Below are 20642 nucleotides of genomic sequence, written 5' to 3'. Positions count from 1 at the left end.
AAAAGCCCTCGGGATTACTACAACAGCCTGAAATACCCGAGTGGAAGTGGGAGCGGATAACCATGGATTTCATAACCAAATTACCCAAGACAACAGGTGGGCTAGACACCATCTGGGTGATCGTCGATAGATTAACAAAATATGCACACTTCCTACCAATAAAGGAAACCGACAAGATGGAGAAGCTAGCTCGAACATACATCTGAGAGATTGTACGACTGCATGGTGTACCAATATCCTTTATCTCCGACAGAGATAGTAGGTTCACCTCGCGATTTTGGCAGTCGTTGTAAAAATCTCTAGAAACGAGACTAGACATGAGTACCACTTACCATCCACAAACCGACGGTCAAAGTGAGAGGACCAGAAAAACCTTGGAAGATATGCTAAGAGCTTGTGTAATCAATTTTGGTAAGGCATGGGATACCTATTTGCCACTAGTCGAGTTCTCGTACAACAATAACTATCACTCCAGCATTAAAGTTGCTTCATTCGAAGCCCTCTATGGCCACAATAGCAGATCACCACTATGCTGGGCTGAAATGGGTGACACGCAACTAGCCAAGGGACAAGTACCCGACAACACTCTCACAGGCCTGGAAATCATAAGAGAAACAACGGAGAAGATCGTTCAAATTCAGGAACGACTAAAGGCTTTAAGAGACAGACAAAAGAGTTATGCGGACAAAAGATGGAAGCCCTTGGAATTTCAGGTTAGGGACCGAGTGCTATTGAAGGTCTCGCCCTGGAAAGGGTTAATACATTTCGGAAAACGTGGGAAATTGAACCCAAGGTATATCGGACCATTCGAGATCCTTGCAAGGATCGTCCCAGAAGCATACAAACTTCGACTACCGCAGGAACTCAATAAAGTACATCCTACCTTTCATGTGTAAAACTTGAAGAAATGTTTGTCCGATGAGACCCTCGTCGTCCCTCTAGACGAAATCGAAATCAACGAGAGTCTCCACTTTATAGAGGAACCAATTGAGATCATGAATAGGGAAATTAAAAGAACAAAACAAAGTCGCATACCCATTGTGAAGGTCCGCTGGAATGCAAAGTGGGGACCTGAATACACTTGGGAGCGCAAAGATCAGATGAAACAAAAGTACCCGCATCTCTTTCCCTAATCCACAAATATTTAACTTACGTTAAATTTCGGGACGAAATTCCCTCTAACGGGGGGATGATGTGACAACCCGATATTTCGAATCAATGTAATGACCTAAAAAGTCAAGAATTGTAATCTCTTTTGATATAATGAAATTAGCGTCAAAAAAAAAATTCAAAAGTCTCTATTGGGTTGCATAAAATGATAGATATCGTATCAAGGGTTTCAAAAGTATATAAAACATAAAAATCTGAGTGAAAACGAAAAAGTTATGACCAACCGAAGACCCGTAGCAAAAACCGGTAAAACACCGTTAAACGTAAAAATGCGAAGTTTCAATAAAACACTTTTTAGCCTTAAGTATCTAAACGAAAGTCGTAGATTATCCCAAACCATGATCATATATAAGAAGAATGCCCAAATCTGACTTCATATAAGGAAGTTGTGATTTTTCTAAGTTTCAGGATAGCTGTAGACAACTAAAAACTCGAAATAGAGATCCAGAGATTTTTGGCCGAAACAACCTGAATGAGAATCGAAGATCTCAACAATAGTAGAGCAATGGTAAAAAGTCTGTTGAAAACGGACATCGGATGAAGAAGTTATGGATTTTAAATGGACTTTTCGTATCCCCGCCTGTTAAAAATATATTATTAATAATAAAGTCAAAACTAGCCAAAGAAGTCTAAATGAAAGATTTAGAGTACAATATCACCTACGCGTGGATATAAAGAATGCCAAAATCGAAGATTGTACGCAAAAGTTACGGAATTTAGAAGTTGGGAAAATCCATTTACGCCCCGTGTACCAGAGGATAGGAGCCTCGTCCCATCGGCCACAGGCTCTCCCATCGCACCTCCCATCCGAAGTGCGTCATGCATGACGTTCGGTACGCCCCGCGTATGCGAGGGTTCCAGCCCCTATAAAAGGGATGTGAGGGTTTCGAGTTTCCTTGCTCATTTTCTCTCCTTCTCTCGCGTTTTTACCTCGTTTTGCGTGCAAGAAATATCCCGAAGTCCCGTCCAAATTCCGAAGGAAGGTTTTACACTCTTGAGATTCCCGAGAATCCTGAGAAATCAGTCTCTCCAGTCAAAGTTCTGCTCGGTTTTCGTCTCACCTTCTTCAATCTATCAAGTGAGTTCATGCCCCTACAAACACGCTTTAAATACGTTTTAAATGCTTTTTAAATACTTTTATGGGGGAATCCAAGTAAACACACGGTTATCCTCGTGTGAAAAACATCAATCTTATGCTAAACTTTTTGTTATATAATCAATCATATGTGATTTATAACTATCATACGAAAACTTTCTCATACAACATATCACGATAACACTTTGTCCTTTTGGAATGAAACATGTTGTTATATAAATATCAAACACTTTATTTATATTTTGAGTATAAATGTTCAGTAATGTTATTACAAATGTTATACTTTACATATAAAGTCGACACTACACTAGGGTTTATCATACAAACAAATCACACATTTGGAAAAACTATAATAGGTATAGTTTATTAGATATTCATGAGATTTTACATACTATAAGTACTATATCAAGGAAATACTTTCATATACAAGAACAAATGGACTTTTCATACGTAAATCTATCTGATACTAAGTTTTGTGAGATATTCAAACTTCAAGTACTTTCAAGTATGTAGTTAAAGCCCTGTATTATATACCATAATCTCTTGTAGGGAGAGCGTGATACTTGTGTATAGATCTATACGGGATTGACAATCCCGCACCTAAACTGTTAGCTACAGTTAGACTGGCAGGTCTGGGGTAACAAACGTCGTAACATTCCAACGCCTGAAGAACGTTGTTACAGGCAGTTTGGGTCAATAGCATGGTTATAAAACTCACATGGAGTATTAAAAACACGTTGATTTACGGGGTTATCAAATGCCTTAGTGATTTTATACATACATAAATCTACTATTCTAGGCATGAAAAACATTATTGCATTACAGTTTTGGAACTTTTAAACTACTTCACATTTATGGAAAAATATTGGATTTCTAGAAGCAAACATTCAAAACAGTCGGGTGTTGGTAGAAGACTACTTTTATACTAGTAGGAAATATGGGATTTTCTAGGATTTTTCAAACATCTATAAACAATTTCATTCAAATTTATACAAACATTGACATTAAATACTTATGAACTCACCAGCTTAAATGCTGATTTACTCTTTCAAATCTACTTGTATTTCTCAGGGAGTCAGTAATACATGTAAACTTCAGCTTTTGGAGAAGTGAGGCTAAGGCGTCGGTTTAAAACTCATTTTGTCATCATATTGTAATTTGTTTCGAAACAAGTATCTTTCAACAATGTAACTTTTCAATTATATATATGATGGTTGTTTTTACTTTCTTTACTAAGTATTCAACTGTTACGATACTACATGAAGTCATCCGCCCTCAAACGATTTCGTCGTTCTGGTTTGGGGGTGTGACATATTTGTCGTTTAATAACTTAGCACCCCATGTGTGATGCCTCAAACAGTTCACAACACACCTAGGACAAAGGAGAACTTGAGTATGTGGTTGCTAGCTTCAAAATCGGCTTATATGAACTCATAGAACTCTAGTGTGCCGATTTGGTGATTTAGGGGCTCCATTTATATTGTGGCAAAACTAGGGTGACAACCATGAAAACCCTAATGCAAATGACCTTTCATATTACTTAGGCTCCATGGGTTAAACATCCATGGACTATCCATGGACCACCATATTGGTTTAGCCCATCCTAAATAACAATTGGCCCACACTATAAGAATCATTGATTTACCAAATCAATCCCCAAATATTTAATTAGTCTCTTTTGATCACATAATTAATTCCAAATTAATTCTTGATCAATACTAGTTAAATAATAGGATTTCATATTAATATATTAGAACCAATAATATATTAATAAATCATAAGTAACCTCTTACTCAAGTATCCGTCCTATCAAATTGTCCTAGTGATCTGCAACCGGAAATGGACCATGCTACTCTCGGGTTAAGTACATACCAATTATAGTTATGAGCTTAGACACCTAATCCAACAAAATCTGGAGAGGAACAGTTGTTTTCTTCAACCAAAAGCAACCAAAAACCTCTGATAAAATCCTTAAAGGCCTTATTTCAATTAAATAACAATAGTTAGAGAGAGTAAAGTAAAGATTAATCATAAATCATTCGGCTTGCCTAGTTTTTACTATGTTTAATCTTGTTTACTTTGTTTTTATGTGTGTTTCTACTATAATCATGGGCTAATAACCATTTACTTTCGTTTAGATTAGATGAACTATAACACTATGTATTAATTTCTAGTTTATGGATAATTGAAGTTTGTTTTAGCTTGCGTGTGATAGATCATTACCCTGGCATGTTAAAGTTTCAATCTTTATTGCCTTGCCCTCAATTTTTGTATAGTTAGATGGTCATTGATTGTATGAACTTGTTTACGTAGTTGTTTATGACCATTAAATTGCTAGGGCTAGTAATTGACTAAATCATAGTATCAGTGGTAAATTTATTTTCTTAACTATGTTAGAGAGCATTATTACATCATAATATGTGCTTGATTGTTTATCTTAATCATAGATAGATAATTTTTAGATATAATCATTCACAATCCAAATATATCTTAAAATCAATTTGGTGTTCTTAATTTACATGATCATTATGGTTAAAGTTCATTAATTGACATATGATAGTTAATCCGATCATGATAACTAGTAACCTCTAATTTGGTAACCAACGAAATCCATTGTCTTGAAATTAACCATAGGAAAAGGGGGGACTCAAAGCTAACAGAAGTATCTTTTAATTCTTGATCAAATCTCGTTTTCTAGTTGTTTGCTTTAGTTTAAAGTGTTTTTAGTAGATTGCTTTAATTAAGTTTTTCTAGAACTTGAAAAATCAGATAACCCCCCCCCCCCCAAACAAAAGTTGACTTCTTTTAAACTAATTTTAGCATTTGTTTTTTTTAAATAGAATATCGTTCCCTGTGATCGAATCCTTACTTACACTACTTTACTACAACGCGACTAAGCATACTGCTTATTGTGTTTTAACTGAGTTGAATAATTGGGATATAAATTTAAAGATTTTTAAGCGATATAAATAAAACACATCAAGTTGTTGGCATTGTTGTCAGGGAACGACTTGTTTTTGTTGAGATATAATTTCTATTAGTTAATCGATCTTTTTTGTGGTGTTAAATCTGAAAAAAGTTATTTTTTTGTTTGTTTTTATTTTATGTGATATTAGTTTACACAGCGTGGCTATATCATTTCTACGACGTGGAAACTGACATTCTCAGTTTCTATTTTGGATTTCATTTTTATTTGTTTTACGCGTGTTTCTTTGTTTTGTTTCAGTACTACATGACTAGTGGTCATCTTTTAAAACTATTCCACCCTTCGATAATCCAGAATCTCAATTCCACAAGAAAAAGGACAAAAAGAAAGGCGAATCGAGCAGTGGTTTCAAGGCGGACAAAGTATCAAATTTTGAGAGATCTCTAGAAAAACGTAAACGTGTACGAACGTGAAACAGAAAGCAACTTAGAAGAGGATGGAAAAAGCGAACCCGACAACACGATGGGGGACATAATAACCATGATGATGAAGGAGTACAATCGGCATATGCAAGATGACAATGGTTCGGGTCTCATGCCACTCGAAATCCTAGCCGCAACAAATTTTCAGCTTGAAGGACACATCCTTAGCATGCTTAAGGACATATCATTCTTTGAGAAGAACCATGAGGACGTATACAAGCCAATTGATGAGGTGTTGGAGATAAAAAATTATTTTAATATTCTAAATGCTACCAAGGACGCGGTGATGTTAAGACTTCTTCTGGTCACACAGAAGGACGCAACAAAGGGTTGGTTGAAATCACTTCCACCTAGGGCTATCACGACATGGGAAAAGGTAACAACAAAATTTATTCAACAATTTAGTCCACCCTCAAAGATTGCTAAATTGAAGAAGAACATCATGAATTTCCAACAAAATGATGGGTAGTCGTTATATGAAGCTTAGGAGCGCTACAGGGGATTACTAAGAAATTGCCATGAACATAATTTGAATGTGAAACATGAGATTGCCACATTTTATGATGGGATAAATGTGAGTACCAGACAACTATTGGATTCTCAAGGTCATATGACAAAGAAGAATCTCGCCACGAACAAAGCTCTTATTGAAGAATTTTCCAAGCACTCAAGGGAATACCACAACCCAAGGGAGGATATTACTAGAGGAAAATCGAATAAATAAGGAGGTCAAGATAGTATTGCTTCTATAATTGCAAAGCTCGACACCATGGGTAGTATAATCTCGAATATGGGGAAATCGATTCATGTAATTCAAATTAGATACGACAATTATAGCGGGCCACATCTTACAAAATATTGTGATTTAGACAAGAATAGAAACAAGAAAGCTCAAGGGTGCTATTAAAGTGGAGATAGGTTTGATGTAGATTATAGAAAGCCAAGGAAAGAGTAGAAGCCCTATAAAGAGTATAGGAAGGATAAAGAAGAAAAATACCAATAACTAGGACGCAGTTTCTACCAAAAAGAACAAGTACAAGTTGAAAAGAAACCCAATATTGAATCGGTGTTGATTAGATTCATGGATGATAGTAAGAAGAGACACACCAATATGGATGCCACCCTGAGAAATTAACAAGCATACATTATGAACATTGAAACGGAAGTTAGGAAACTAGACAAGATCATACACACATGTTTATCGGTAACAACTTTAAATAATACCGAGAAAAACAAGAGAGCTTAAGTGTTGCTTGTTACAACTGAAGATGGAGATAAATCAGAGCCTTTGGTGCTACTTGGGAAAACCAAGAAGCATACCGGGCAACATCCTGAAGGAAAAGAATCAAAATAGAAAACATGTTTTGTTCCGCTAGAATTTTTGTATGAATATACTCCTGTTAAACCATATCAGCCACCTCTTTGATATCCTTCTGTAGTTAAACGTAACCCATTGGATCAATAACATAAGAATTTCATGGAGCAAGTGAAAGCCCTTTAAATTAACATGCCATTTGTTGAAGTGGTTGCAAAGATGCTTGTATACTAAAAATTACTTAATGATCTAATTGGAATCCGAAAGGAGTTGGATAAAGTTTCAATAGTGGTACTCAATGAACAATATTAAACTACTATAAAAGAAGGTATTCTAATAAAGATGGAAGATCCGGGGCATTTGACATTACCTTGTGAGTTCGACAATTCAACAAAGCAAATGACTTGGCCGATTTAGGAGCAAATATAAATCTAATGCCTTAATATTTCTAAAAAAATATGAATTCATTGGAACTAAAGTCCACTAGAATGGCTATCCACATGGCAGATCGTTCAATCACATACCCTTGCGGGATCATTGAAGACTTGTTGGTTAAAGTCGGGAAATTTGTATTTCTGGTGGATTTTGTAGTTTTACATATGAAGGAAGATGAGGAATTGCCTATAATCTTAGGAAGACCTTTCCTAATCACTACACATGATTTGGTATACAACCACGATTTGAAACTTACGCTATGAGTTGGAGACGAGGAAATAACTTTTGGAGTCAAGGAGAAGTCCATCAACGTGGAAGCCAAGAATGATGTTTTATTTATGGAGGAAGTAGATGAAGGGATGAAAAAGGTTGATGAATTGAATTAGCAAAAAGAAAAAGATGATGAATTTGTGGAGCAAGAGAATATGATGGAATAAGAGCTACTAAATTAGGACAAGCCTTTACAAGAAGCAGAGGAACAAAAACAAGAGGTGAAATGTACCAAACCTAGAGCCTCAATTCCTATGATTTTTGAAGTATTTACATTTACAAAACCTCAAGATCAAGTCAAGGAGATATATAAAGATGAAGATCTTAATGATGAAGAGGGGGAGCGAGTTAGCAATGATACTACACTTAGCAAGGAATATATAGGAATGAAAGAACCTGAAATAAACAAAAAGAAGGAAGTCGGAGTAAATATTGGAGTAAAGCACATGCACGAGGAAAATGTCAACCTAAGAAAGAAAGAAAATTTGAAAAGGACTTACAAAAGAAGGATAGTTTCTTTGAAGAGGAAGAGACTAGAGATGAGAGATTTAGGGAGATTTCACTCCCACCTAAAACAACGTAGATCAGGAAGGAGACCGAGTCATGACTCCTTCAAAAGAAGTGCTTCCGGGAGATAACTCGTGTTTGGTTTGCATTTTCTTTTAATTATCTTTAATTTACTTTTTGATTTTCATTTAATTTTGTCTAGGATATCTTTTCTTCTCGTGTCAATCTAGACTTCTTAATGAGTGGGGGATTAGTGAATTGGTATTTAAAAGTTTGAAAATTTTTAAATTCTTGTTCCCACGGCATGGATGAGCTGTTCCCATGCTACGGAAACGGATTTTAACCCGTTCTTGTGTGTATGGAACACACCCCACAGCGTGGCTAGTCTATTTCCATGACATGTAATTTTCACCAGGTAAAAAAAAAAAATTATCAGCCATAAAAGATCAAATTATTTTTACTTTACCCATTTCTTTGTTTCCCATGTCGTGCATCATCATCATTAGAGTAATTCCTCAAATTTTCCTTCATTTTTCTCAAATTTTTGTGTTTAATCTTCATAAAAGGTATGTGTTATTCACTTTAATCCTTCCAATTCTGGATTTAGTCTTACAAATGCATTATATTTTTGCTAATTTACATAATTCTTTGAGATGTGATTATGGAATCTAGGGATTAGTAATGTAGAGATCATACAGGTCCCTATTATTCTATTATTTAAGTTAATTATTCGATATATATAGTTGCTAGGAACAAAACCTTTATGACTTGGATGAATTTTGGTTGTTGAAAACAAGTTTGATTTTCGATATGTTCTTCAGCCACGATGTAGAAGAGCTATTCCCATCCCGTGGAAACTGGGCGGATTCAAAAATTGTTATTCTTTCTAAAGGGTTTGGTATGCTTTGGTTGTTTGTTTCTTTTCTTGTTTTTACAGGAAATGGGACACCGAAAACGTATTGGGAATGAAGTTCTTCCCCAATTTAACCACAAAAACTCGATTGAGCCACAACATCATGAATGGTATAAATGGCCTTCCAATATCAATTCGGAAAGACTTGCATGGTACAGAGCCAAATTTTATTCACTGCAAGCAAGAGAGATTGTTGGACCTCCCATTTTAGATTAGGATTCGATTGAAGAAACAGGGCTTGCTTCTCAAATTGAGCCATATTTAGAAAGAGTCTTCAAAGGAAAGGGTTGTTGTATTACTTGTGATGGATGGAGGCGTTTATTCCGACTTTAAGAGCCAATATACAAAGCGTTGTGTGTGGAATTCTTTTCCATAATCTTGCTCACTTTTCAAGGAGATTTGAACGACAAGAAAGCTTTGACCTTTAGACTTCGTGGGGGTGATCACCAATATAGCCTAGTGGAGTTCTTTATCCTTTAGTGCATTCTTACTCCCGATATAGTCTGCAATATTCCCTTTCATATAGAACATTTCCTTTTTGAGAAAGCAATAAAAGGAAGAGTGGGAGCACCAACTTATGGAGGGCACTTAGTGACACGTTTGGCCCGATCTTATGGTTTGATGGAACATCCGCTTACTTTCATGCTTACGAGAATCAACGGGTGTTTATCGCAACCCCATTCATTTTAGGATGCTAGGATTGTTTTTTACATTGGCGGAGGGAAGTACACGGTACCTTTGGATGACCCAATTCGAATGATTAAGGAAGTTAGATCGCGAGAGCAACCATATGTGCAAAGTAGAGTAGCAAGACGATTCCTACCACAACACGATGTACAAATTGGTGAAATTCTAGTGGATCCATTTCAGAATCGATTTGGGATGTATTTTGAAAACCTTTGTGGATGTGTGAATTACATTGGAAATTCTATGGATTTAAAGATCAAGAGGTTGGTCAACATGCCACAACAACTCCTGTAAATTCTAAGTTGGGAAGAGTTGAGGGTAGTTGGTGATGTTGGATCTTGCACTAGTGGATCAAGTGATGAGGAGGATGACGAGTGACTATTATCCTTTTATTTTCAGTTTTTATGTTTTATGTGTGGTTTGTTTGCTTTAGACTATTTCTATTTTTGTTTTGGTGTGTTTTGTTTTGAATTTGTAATCGGATGATAATGTTATTTCCTTGTTTTACACTAGGAGTGTGGTTTATTTTTGGTTGTGCAGAAAGTAGGCTTAATATTCAAGAGAAAAAGTCGTGAGAGAATTTTGAAGACTATAATCGAGAGCCACAACTTTTGATAAGTGTGGGGTGAGTGTCGAGTTTGTGAGAGATTTTTCACTTATGATGGATTCATATAGCTTATTTGGAGCCTTATGAAGATTTAGCATGGAAACATCGCGTACATAGTTTTGAAGAATTTCTAGTTATGAGATGCTTGATTCCCACGACATGGAAGCACTATTGCCATGTCTTGGCGTTTTAATTCATCACGATCATATATATAGTTTTCATTCCCAAGACATGGATATTATTTTCCCATGCCGTGACGACTACATTGATCGTGATTCAAAAGTTTCTCATACTTAATTCCACGATGTGGTCGACGCTTTCCCATGTCGTGGCCACTGTTCATTACAACCTTTTGCAATCCTTTGCACCAGATTTCAGAAGTCGATGTTCTTGGTTTTATTTTTCCAGTACATTCAAGAGCAGAAAAATTCCAGTTTGTAGCAATTTTCGAGATGTCATGCTTGCCCACAACATTCAAATTCGATCTCGCCGCTACTACCTTAGAGGAGTATGTTCTTTTTTGTCCCTTTTATTGATTTTATTTGCTTAATTTTATTTTATACACACAATGAGGACATTGTATAAAATAAGTGTGGTAAGGGGACGAAAAAGGATTTCAAGAATAACAAGTTTTCATTGAAAAGTTATAGATTTAAAACTTTTATTATATTATATAGACTTGCAAAAATAGTCTAATTTAAAAATCTAGTGTATTTTTAAAATTTTTATATTATTTCGTTTGGACTAGTTTGCTAGTGTGGTACGGGATGGTTCGCGGATAACTCTAAGATTTAGCTGAGCAATTTTGTTATAATGTATTTGTGGCTTTCCAGTCTTACTGAAATCTTGAGACAAAAACACAACTTTGTGTAGTTTGAGAGACATAATATGTTTCAGGTTAGATATATATTTCGATCCCATAAAAAGCCAAAATAGAGCGAGTCAAGTTTCCAAGTATTATATGTTTAATTTTTTCATTTGAGTCTATATATATATATATATATATATATATATATATATATATATATATATATATATATATATAAAATTAACAGTTCAAGAGTGTAACCAATCTGTGGCCTTTGAGATTCGATAAGTAATTCCCCCGGGAATGTTTTCATTTATCCACCTATTTATAAAAACTTGGATGGATGAGAAGAAGGTTGTTACATGAGTTTCATCAAAAGTCATGAATTCCATTAGTGACCTTTGAAATTTCGAGTACTCCAATGAAGTTCTTAGAAAGTTACGAACTATAGTATTAGTTGAAATAAAGTTAAAATTTATTGTTTGCTTGTGTGTTTATTTGTGAAAGTCGAAGTTATGAGAAAAGATAAAAAAAAATAGAGAAATTTATGAAAAAAAAAGAGTGAAAAAGAGAAAAAGTTCCAAAAAAAATATAAAAAGTTGCATTGAAATGTAGTTACATTTTTGGACAATTATATTATTTAGCATTTTCTTTTAAGTCGTGTTTCTTGGAAGCTTGGTAATAAATTTTCAAACAAAGGGGGGGGGGGTAATAAAAGGGTATCAATTTAAGAATTACGAAAATGAATGTTGTTCAATTGAGTAAGAAATGTTTATGAGGAAAGCGAATATTTAGGACGTGGGAAGTAGTTAGGAATCATCTATACAAATACAAACATTGTGGCAAAGCATAACTAGTGAGTTCAAATTGGATTGTTTTGCGAGGTATTGGTGGGCAAAGTTTTAATGTGATGTATTGAAATAAAGTTTTACTTGGGGACAATCATAAGTGTGGAGTATTTGATATTGCTATATTTAGACATATATTTATGCATTATTTTAATACATTTTAGCTATAAAAAAAATATCTGAGTAACCATGTGTAATTGAACCACTCATTCTTGACCAACTACCACCCAACCCAAAAGGCCAAAACAATGTTGCATGCTTATTTAGACTTTTGCAAACCACATCAGAAAATGAAGGCCTGCCAAAAGCTATTATTCCCAAATATAGCTCAATTAGGCACATCATGTATCCTTGAATCACTTTCGCTACGACAACTCAAGAAAAGTCTACTTAAGTTATATAGGTTAAAGAGCATTATTACATCATAATATGTGCTTGATTGCATATATTGATCATAGATAGATAATCTTTAGATCTAATCATTCATAGTCCGAATATATCTTAAAATCAATTTGGTGTTCTTAATTTACATGATCATTGTGGTTAAAGTTCATAAATTGACATATGCTAGTTAATCTGATCATGATAACTAGTAACCTCTAATTTGGTAACCAATGTAATTAATCATTTGTTTTGAAATTAACCATAGAAAAATGGGGGTTCGAAGCTACACGAAAGTATCTTTTAATTCTTGATCAAAACAATGCATATTAAACTTTAGAACATAAACCAAGATAAATACAAAAAAGACTCAAGTGATGAATAAAATGGTGATGATGACTCATTTATAAACACAAAAATCATCGGTTACGTAGGAACTTAATAAGAACGGATGATAAAAAGTTGTCGTTAAACGAACAAATACAACTTGTAACCGTAACCAAACGAAGTATCTCTCACAACTGAACACCACATCAGAAAACGAAGGCCCGCCAAAAGCTATTATTCCCAAATAGAGCTCAATTAGGCAAATCATGTGGCCTTGAATCACTTTTGCTGCAATAACTCAAGAGAAATCTGCTTAAGTTATATAGGATAAAGATTACTTTATTGAAAAGATATGCATACCCTAAATTTATTATAAAACTAATTGAGGAATGTTGCCCAAGATAAAAAAAAATGTTATAAAAACTAATAAGAAAATTTGTATATAAAAATATGTTTGTTTTTTAAAAAAAAAGACAAAACGATTATAATAACTATTTTTAAAACTTTCTATCATAAAAGTGAATAATGAATCAAATAGCAAATATTTTCGTAGTTAATCATTTGCAAAAATATGGTTGACAAGATTCTTTTTTTGAGATTTTCCCAAGTTGGTGTTTGTAAAAATCTAGGTTTAACGTGAAAATGTCTTTATTTTATTTTATTTTATTGTTTTTACTTCAAATTACTATATGTCATATTTATGATAAGAAGAACTCAAATGATATGATAATTGTTATGAAGTTTGTATGCAAATACAATTATATATATATATATATATATATATATATATATATATATATATATATATATATATATATATATAATTTTACCGAATAACCTATTTTGAAGCTAAGAAAATATGACTTTCCAACATCCAAATTGAAAGTATAATATGTCCATAGAATGTCTTCATTACACAGACACAATGAAAAAAATAAGCTTAAACGTATACAAACTTTATGAATGGTCAAAGTTGGTTTATATATACACATACGATTAATCTACTTTGAAGCTAAAAAGGTACAACTTCACAAAATTTAAACTTGAAGTGTAATATGTCAATGGAAAGCCAATATTATAAAAAAAATGAAAAAAATATATGCTAAAATGAAGTTGGTATGAAACAGTTTGAAGGTTTGAAGTTGTTAAAAAAATAAAAAATAAAATAAAATCTTAGGCACCTACAAAAATCTATATTTCATAGGTGGTACACGTGTAGAAGTTGTAGTTATTTTAGTTATTTTCTATTTTTTTATAAACTATTTTATGATAAAACCTTTTAGAAAAAGTAGATATTATGATCATTTTTTAAAAAATGTTAAGTGAAAGAAAAATAAAACTATATATCTATCAACAATTAGAAAAACTATTTTATTTTGTTTACATGCACAAAAACCTTTACATTTTCAGTTATATTTCAGATTTACCTAAAGTAAATGATCTATTTTCTTACGTTTTATCTTGTTCATTTTATCTTGTTCATTTTTAGGTTTACATGGAAAAAAAAAGATGGTCACTTATTTTTCCTTAAGTAAATGATCTATTTTCTTACGTTTTATCTTAGACAAGAGCCACCGTCTATTTTGTTGGTTTTCATGTTAACCTAAAAATGAAAAATAAGATATTTGTGTTAATGTAGAAGGTAACTGAAAATGTAAGTTTTTTTTCCTGTATATACGCAATATAAATGTTTTTCTGAATACTGATCGATAAATGATTATGTTTTTTCTGCATTTTGCTAAAAAAAATAATGAAGTAATTTTACGATACAATGTTCCTCTATAGTAATACACTAATTTTGCGTATTTGTCCTTGATGCTCATAAACGGATGGGTGCAATAGAAAAATTGTGAGTAACCATGTGTAATTGAACCACTCATTGACCAACTACCACCCAACCCAAAAGGCCAAAATAAAGTTGCATGCTTATTTAGACTTTTGCAAAATAAATGGAAGTCAAAGTGGATCTAAATATATTAGGTTTGAAATTTAGTCCGATATTTATATTGACTTATCGGGATTTTTAGTTTGATTGTAAAAATGTAATGCAAACATATACATATTGATTTGTATATATTTTATAAAATAAAAATTAACTGGAAGACCGTTCATCTTTTATACAGTTAATCCATAAATAAATCAACAGTGATATATTTGTATTACCTACATAGATGATATGATGTTAGATGATGGAGGTACCCATACTGGCTGAAACAAACATGTGCACATAAAGATCAATATTCTTCCTTGGAGAGTTTTGTTGGATAGAAATCCTAATAGAGTGAATTTATTCAGTAGATGTGCAGATTTACATGTTACATATTGTATGTGTTGTAATGCCCAAAATGAATGTGAAGTTGCTATTCAACTTTGGAATAAAGTGTTGAAGTGGCTGGACCTCCCGTTTCCTTTGTTTTTGGTGGTGAAGAATTTGTTGGATTTGTTAGATACAAGATCAATGTCGCAATGAAATGTGCTAGTGTTTGACCGGTTTAAACTCCCAAAAAATGTTATTTATGATACAATAGTCATTAATGGGTTTAATTGGTTTAGTAACATGAGTAATAAGATTAAAGTTGATCCGTCCGTGTGGGTTCAAAACCTGATTTTTAGCGTTCCATAGTAAATGTTTTTGCATTTTTTTTTTGTTAGTTGTTTGCTTGCTTGTTGAATAAAATCTTGACAAAACTGCTAAAATGCTTCTTAAGATATGTGTTTTTTTCCGAGATTTAGTTCAAAACACAATATTTTTGGATTTGTGATCATTTTGAGCAACTTTGATTATGGTTTTGGTCCTTGGCCGGCCGCGAGATTTGGAAGGTCTTATGCAATTTAATAAAAATTAGGCCCAAAAACTTGAAAATTCTAAAAATTTAAACGAAATTATAACTTTTATATTCTATTAGGACATCTATAATGCATTAAACTTATAAGAATTTAATAGATTGACACATTATCATTTACTTACTATACAACTTTACATTAATTTACAATGCATTGAACTCAATAGAGTTACTTCAATGAAATATTTATTTAATACTTAAAAGGTTTTCTTTTTCCTATTGAAGAATTCAATGGTCATTGAACTTCAATCCCAGCATGACATCCCACAATTATAAAGTTTAATCAATTGAATGTTAATTAGACATGTCACCTAATTCAACTCTCTTATTGAACTATACATTGTGGATGTTCTTATAATATACATAAAATAAAACTTCATTCAAAGTATTTAAAAAAAAATTCTACTTGTAAACAACCATTCTTCTAATATTAGTTGAAACAAAATTTTCAATAATTTCGTAAATAACTTTTTCCAAAAGGTTGTTTTCAATCATCATAACAAATCCATTAAGTGTCGTCATAAAAATCAATTTATTAAATCATTTTTGAATCATTATAGATCGTAAATAGACTTCAATATCTTCCAATTGAAAAACCTCTTTTCTACAAATACAAAAATAATAGGAATAATCAACATTATTTTATATATAATTAATGTAAAAACAATCAACACATATAACTCTTCTCATTTTCTATCCTCAAATACAAAACTAATAGGAATAGTTAACATTACTCTATATAAAATATATGTAAAAATTCTAATTTGCTTCTGATAAAAATAAAAAAAATAATAAAAAATTACCTTCTAGTTTTCAACACTTCAAAAAAATTTGAAAGTCAAAAACTTTTAAACTTCAAAGCCGGATGAAAAGTCAACATATTGTTGTTTCAACACTTCTAAATTCAAGAAAATATAAATCAAAAAGAATGAAAGACAACGGATTTACTTCTAAATAACTAGGTTATAACCCGTGGGAACCACGGTTCTACAAATAATTAATTTTTTATCATAAAAATTCATAATCATTAATCATTTATTTTATATAAATTATTAATTAATAAATTTATGTTTTTTATTTATGTAAAATTAAACTTTTATTATTCAAATAAATATATGAAATTATTTTTCAAGATATATTGTTTAGCTAATGAAAAAATAATAATATTGTATAATGTAATGTTAAATTGATTATAAAAATAACTTTACAAAAATTCCAATCTAACCTTTTAAGTCATGGTCACGACATATATACTTCTTAAACTAACTAATGATCGGTTTTTGTTTTAATGAAATTAAAATAATAAGAAATATATTAGTCCATAAATGAAGTATTATATATATATATATATATATATATATATATATATATATATATATATATATATATATATATATATATATATATATATATATATATATATATATATAGTTAAAGATATGGATTTTGAGATAAGTAAGTGGTTGATTGGCTACAGGCAACCTTTACCAAGCATATACTGATACCATCAATATAATTTCTAAAAAATCAAGATTTCACAAAAGTGCAACTTTCATATCGGATAAAGAAATACACCAAGCATGAAAACACAAAGGTGATCCATTTCTCAGGTTGATATTGTCTATAATATATAAAGAGTCTTGTCCAAAAACAACAACACTCGGTACCTAATTCATATAAAAAAATTAAAATCAAATAATATTTCCAAAATTCAAATGAATTAAATCCAAAAATATACATCATTTCTTAAAATTCTTAAAAGAATACTTACCACAAAGATAGAAATTTGAGATGCAGAATGAAAGGCAACACCCAAAGTTATATCCTACAGTTATGAAATATTAACACAATAAATAATCAAAATCAAGGTGATTAATTTATGTGGTTTATATTTAAGTCATGAACCTCTTGTGGGAATACACTAAATTTCAAAAGATGGAAAAAAGGAAAAAAGAATACCAGTTTGTTGTTGAAAGCATAGATGGTTACTCCAACATGCTCAACTGCATTTCCAACAATTCATAGCACGATGATGCTAATAAAGCTCACTGATATGCCCCATAAAGTTGAGGCTTCCTATCAATCTAAATTATTATTTTGTTAAACTAAATTATATGAATTTATGAAATTATAGTATCATTCTTTCACAGAAGTCTAGAAATGCTACAAATGATGTTGCTGGTAGATGAGATGTTTTTAGTAATTCCAACCTTGAATCTCTCTTTGTGTTTCAGTAGATGGAGGCTGCAAATTTAGACAGATATTAGTAAAGATAACCACCATTCTATAACCATCTCATGCAGAGTGATGGTCTGAAATGCATACATGAATAACATTTACTAATCAACAGATGTCAAATTGCTTTAGTTCCTTGCAAAAGCCACTATTATAATGAATGAACAACATGATAATCAGTTAAAGAAAATGCTAACGGAACAATCACTATTGGAACTTGATTGTTTCTTACTTAGGTAACATGCTTAAAAAGAATGAAATTGTACTAAAGTAACCAGGTTTTTATATGCACGATCCTTTTAACTTGCAAAAGAGCAAACTATTTATGTAATTCAGTCAAAACATTTTTCAGTTTTACCATATTTTCAACTTCATATATTTAAAAAAGCTATGGTATTAAGCTGATGGAATGCACAATAATGTTAACATGCTAAAGACAAAGCATATGTGCTTTATTTATTAGAAATGAGAATCATCAGAAATCAAAAAAATGATAATAATTAAACTCTTGTCAAACAGTTAGAGTAAAATATAATTCAAATAGACTTTCAAATTATCGATTGGTTGGGGATTTTTAGCAAACACATGGTATGCATCCCGTGGCTCATGCCTACGACTTATGTTCCTATATCAACCAAATCATCCCACTCCAAAACCCTATCATTGTTGTTTCATCTTCACTTACATAATCGTCTTCATTCTCTAAATGATAAAAAACAAAATAGAAATAGATTTTAGGGAATAACATACCTTATAAGCACCAACCTAGAATTCTTTACACAACATGTCTTCTACCAAAACAAAATTACATGTGATTTTTGGTACCTTCTCTGAAGCTGCTCTTGAATTAATGCTTTGAGTATTATACATGAAGTAGACGCAAGTTAAAAAAAATACAATGTTTTGATAGAACTAACCCTGGTATAATGAAAAACTCAAGAAATTGATGTCGATTACTTTCGTTGCAGATGAATTTATAATCAATAATATGGTGTGTTTGGAGGTATATATGAATTCAACAGAATGCATAGGGTATCAGATTCAAATTTGGAAAAGATTAGGTTCCTAATTTCTGGCTAGTTACTTTCTGATTTTTGAAGATTGATTGCCGATTTTATGGATTAAGTTCAACTAAATTAGGTTGATTTTTGAATATTATAACCGAAATGTTGATATTTAGGAATTGAATGTGGATGGGCGATGAAAATCATTAGGCAGGAAAATGAGAGAGCAGAATGATGGTGGAAGGACATGTGGCATAAGACAGATGAAAATCATTAGGCGGGAAAATGAGAGAGCAGAATGATGGTGGAAGGACATGTGGCATAAGACAGTGCTTAAAAGATGACACGTTGCTGGTTTAGGAGTGTTTTATTAAGCATGAAGATATCATAAATATATCATATGTATAATACCTTTTGATTTTCGCCAATTCAAGACAATCTGGATTGGAATTCGACAAATTTGTGCTTCAATGCTTCAGAATTTGAGAAGATACAAACCAGAAAAAATGAAAAAAATTGATTACTTCTAAACAACATCAACAATATATCATAGAGATAAAAACGTGTAATATCTTTTGATTTTTTCCCTATAACCCATCCCGACATCCGATTTCCGAAACCTCACTTCTAATTTCAATTTGCTTCAAAATTTTGAAGCCTCAATCCTTGTTTTATGATCCACTGATTTCTAAGATTCATGAAGAAAGAAGTATGAATTGGAACCTTTTGATTGGGTGATTACCTTCTGATTTTGGAGGAGTATGGTTTGTTTCCCGTGCCAAAATCGTAATAACTATCAACAAATACCAAAACGTCGATTCCTTTTCCCAAAGAATTTCCGATTCCCACTCATTTGATTTTTATTCCCGCTGCACGTCGTTTCCTTTCTCCCCATCATACGTTCTGTAACCTAATAAACAAAACCTAATACAAAATATGAATTATATTTTGTACCCTAGATTCTAAGGGGGCCCTGTTCATAAGCACATCTTGAATACCTCTTGGGCCAACCCTGCCTTCGGTAACCTGAAATGACTGTAATGCCCTGATTTTTTTTTAATTTTTCTTTCACATTTTTAAGATTTAATACTTAATTATCTATTTTAGTAATTAAAATCTCTCTCTCTCTTTCTCTCTCTCTCTCTCTCTCTCTCTCTCGTTTTACATCTACATAGTCACGGTGGTTTCGAAGCATATCATCGAGTGACTACTTCCATTTTGTCATCAATTTTGGTTGATCAAATTAGTAAGTACCTGGTAAGAAAGGCCGACCCAGTTTGAATAATGAGATTTTTTAATATGTGTCCTAACACACATATATGAAACATTGATTGAAGTATTAATTATGAGGATTATTACCATAATTAAATAAGATAAACATTAATTATGTATAATATTACCATAATTAAATGTATTTAATATAATTAAATACATTTAATTATGGTATTATACATAATTAATGTTTATCGTATTTAACTATGATAATATTTGTTACAATTAATACTTCAATTAATGTTTGTTATATGTGTACTTAGGCACATATTAGAAAATCTCTTGAATAATTTGAGGTACATAGAGATGGAGGTTTGTCGATACGGAATTGACAACCAATATCCCACCAACTACAGTCGCAAGCTTCGCCTGATTTCCAACGGTTAATTAACGGAGGAGGCAGTTGAAAGTTAGGTAAGATGTGAACACCATCAAGAAGAACCACCACCATGCTGCTGGACCTCCCAATATCTCCACCGATTTTATCGCTTAAAATTTTAACAATCATACCCAGTC

The 20642-nt window shown here is 32.2% G+C and overlaps 1 non-coding gene across 1 annotated transcript; it reads right to left on the bottom strand.

Annotated features, from left to right (window-relative positions):
* Positions 1–6098: 6098 nt before the first annotated feature.
* LOC145077319 (small nucleolar RNA R71) lies at positions 6099–6205 on the bottom strand. Its single transcript, XR_013693101.1, has one exon. It is a non-coding gene; the product is annotated as a small nucleolar RNA R71 (small nucleolar RNA).
* Positions 6206–20642: the final 14437 nt, after the last annotated feature.

Source organism: Lactuca serriola, chromosome 9, assembly GCF_051521515.1.
Source record: "Lactuca serriola cultivar US96UC23 chromosome 9, Lser_US96UC23_V15, whole genome shotgun sequence".
NCBI lineage: Eukaryota > Viridiplantae > Streptophyta > Magnoliopsida > Asterales > Asteraceae > Lactuca > Lactuca serriola.
This window is presented reverse-complemented; position numbering and strand designations above follow the sequence as displayed.